Genomic DNA, 3,358 nt, shown 5'->3' with positions numbered 1-3,358 from the left:
TCCGTAAAGATCCTACAAGTGATATAGGCACTTTAAATATCAGATCTCTTAAGAAACATTGCATTGACATTAAATGTGATTCAAGACTTTTTACTAGTGATGTCATTGCCTTAACAGAAACTCAGTTGCTATCATCTGACTCTGGCAATGAAATTATAGATACACTTAGTCCCTTCAAATTTTATTGTCAAGACCATGACAGTGATAAATATTCTAATATGGCAATCTGTACACACAATACAGTAGATGTTAGAGATTTTGAATATTTTCCTTCACTAAATGCAATCAAATATGAACTGGTTAACAATATGTAAAATGGAACACAAAATGTTCTTCTACTCTATCGAAAACAGAACTCCAATGTCTCACAATACATAGGATGTTTGAGATACATCCTCACAAGTACTACTGTTGATATTGTTCTTGGTGATTTTAATATTAACTACATTAATGATAAACAAATTGAACATCTTAAATCAATAATGGGATTCCTTAAGGTGGTGGTCTACCCTAAATTGCCAAAAACAGTATTTTTGCTCTAGTTTCATAACATTTCAATAAATTACCATAAGTATACAAATTTCAAGACTACTTTAGGTGAACAGTACTTCATAGTTTCCATGGCAACAACAAAAAACTACGACAAAAACAAAGACTTGCGGAAAAAATATCTCCAGAAGGAAAACAGATAATAAGTCCAAATTTTGTATGGGAACTTCTTATGCCCTAATGTACAGGTTAAGTAGACAGAATTTCATTTGGCCAAATTGTTATGTCCAAAAGCTGAGAAAACAGTGTTTCTATGGTAACTAATGCGAAACGCTCTATTTTGAAAAACTTGGTCTACTTAACCCATAAAAGGTTCTAAGATACACCTACAGTCCAAAAATGAAGGAAAAATATTAAATCCTCTTCATTTTAGACTTTCCACAAAGTTGATTATACCAATATCTTTCGTTTTGAAAAAAATGAGTCTAAAGATGAACTAATGTTTTGAAGCAATTCTTGACCATGTCCGTCACACAAATTCTGCCAAAAAATGTTATTTGTGCTATCAGTTACATGTTCTGATACAAACATGATAAATATAGCTGCCTACCTTCCTCAATACTGCTATAAATGAGATATATATACATCTACCAGTGTCACTTTGGTAGCTTTTCGGCAACTACTTCAAACGTTGGCATGACAAATTTAATTTGAGGCTGTTCATTGTTATTTTTCTTTTTTAGTGCTCTCTTTCTCTTCTTCTTGGGTTCATTATCCTCAACAGGCTTGACACTTAGACCAAATCCCCCAGGTTGGTAGGACTTCTTGTCAGCTTTATCTTTCTTCTCGGACCGGAGCTTTTGTCGTCTCTTCCTGTACTTCTCACTAACTTTCTTCGCAGCATTCTTTAGTCGGACATCGTCTTGCTTCCTGAGGGCTTTCATGGTGTGAGCACCAGGAGTGACACCACAAAGATCCAAGGCCACTGCTTTGCTTGCTGCACCAGTGTTGAAAGCAGCAATTGTTTCACATGCTGCTATGCGAACTCTTCTGGCTCCGCAAAACTTTGTTTTGGGGCACTTTGTTTTGCTGCCTCATTCTGATTCTGTGTCATTCCTTTCAAGCACCTAATCAGGAGATCCTCTTTTGACAGCCTTGTAAATATAGGATCAAGTTCTGCCATAAATACCTCTGACAATCGGTTATCTTCCTTATACAAATTTGTATCATCGTTCTTGTCCTTCCAATACTTACACCATGTGTCAGCAGATTGTGGACAATATTGATGTTGGTCCTTCAATGATTTCTTATCATTCTTGATCATGTGGTGTTGAATTGCCTTGATTGATTTCTTCATTCCTTCTAAATCTCCTTTATTACCCCGAATCGCTTTCCCATAATAGTTCTGCATCTTATCAATCACCTTATCAGTTAATCGTCCCTTTCCTCCAACCCCTTTTCGATCTGAAAGTTTTTGACCCTTTTTATCCTTTTTATATTTTCTCAATGCTGTGTCCCAAGCCTTTCCTGAACATGTCCAACACATTCTTCTTTTTTAATTTCATATCCTTTCCCAAATTTCTTCTCTACGCTTCTTCACCCGTCCAAAACTGCTACTGTCTCCATCGCCAACAAAGGTTGTGTATTTTAAGTTTCTGGTTTCAATACTTCTGGTGAAGATGTCAACAGCTGACACAGCTTCCATCTCCTCAGATGAGCCTTTATGATTAATCTCACAGTTCTCCTCATGAGCCTTTTTCCATTCCTTGTAAACCTCACTTTCTTGGTCGCAACTACTGTGGGCTTTACACTGATGACAAAAGAGCGACTTTACTTCATAGTCAAGAATTTCCCCTGTCTCTACAGAAATGACAAACACAACTCCTATTTTGGAGGAGTGTCTTCTTTTCTGCCAGGTACCATCAACTGTTACTGAGACATTTGCTATCATCTCATCGCCATCCATGTCAATGTCATCTGGGTGTTCACTCAAAACCTTCTCTCGTAATCTTTTGGCCGCATCTTTCATTACCTCCTCTGCATTGCTCTTGGTTGCCTTTTCAATTTGAATAAGATGCTTTTTGTATGCCTCTTTAGCCACAGGTGGAGGAAAGTTCATAACCGCACAAAACTGGGACAGTCCAGCATGCCCTAATTGACCTGATGCCAATGCTGCTCTGCGGTTCACTTCATGGGCCCCACCACCCCTACCACCAAGTCGTTTACTTGTTGACAATTGGGTCACCACTTTACAAACCGAACACTTCAGGAATAGGGATTCTGACAAACCTTCTCTTGCACTGTTATCCTGGTAAAGTTCGAGCTTCGAATTAGGTTTACGGCAGGAGCTACATATCGCTGCTGTAGAAATGCAGTTATTCAACAGTATGGCATCCTGAAGTTTGAATCCTTTTGCCATTTCAACGTCTGGTGTCGATCCCAAACCAATCTTTTTTGCTTCTTTGCGAGTCAGAGGCCCACTCTTTGATACAAACTTCTTTCTCCTGTCCTCCCTCGTCATATTTTTGTAAGAAACTACTAAAACACGCTGTTTAAAAACTCGTATGGAGAGATATTGTTTGAAAATTTGTGTTGCTTTGAAAACAGCTTCGGGGGTTATCGTGAACAAACGTGAAAGATTCGTATTTTTAACCTGCAAACAGGTGTTATTTAACTTGCAGGCACAAAAGAAGGGAGGCTTTATTGTTCAGCAAAGGTTGTGGGGTAAAATCATACATTTTGGGGGCGGAAATCCCATAGCAACCAAAATAAACAAAACGCCGCAAACGGTTACTATGCAAATTTCTATGACATCCTTCCAGAAAAATGTGTTTTTTAGGAAAACGCCTTCAAATACGAGGAAAAAAAG

At 38.0% G+C, this 3,358-nt stretch overlaps 1 pseudogene; it reads right to left on the bottom strand.

The window, feature by feature from the left end:
• Window positions 1-1,145: 1,145 nt before the first annotated feature.
• LOC114526655 lies at window positions 1,146-2,608 on the bottom strand (annotated as a pseudogene).
• Between the last annotated feature and the right edge of the window lie 750 nt (window positions 2,609-3,358).

The sequence above is a fragment of the Dendronephthya gigantea genome, unplaced genomic scaffold (genome assembly GCF_004324835.1).
Source record: "Dendronephthya gigantea isolate DGI-Jeju-01 unplaced genomic scaffold, DenGig_1.0 000040F, whole genome shotgun sequence".
In the NCBI taxonomy this organism is placed as follows: domain Eukaryota; kingdom Metazoa; phylum Cnidaria; class Anthozoa; order Malacalcyonacea; family Nephtheidae; genus Dendronephthya; species Dendronephthya gigantea.
The sequence above is the reverse complement of the archived record's forward strand: the minus strand, read 5'-3'. Positions and strand labels throughout refer to the sequence as shown.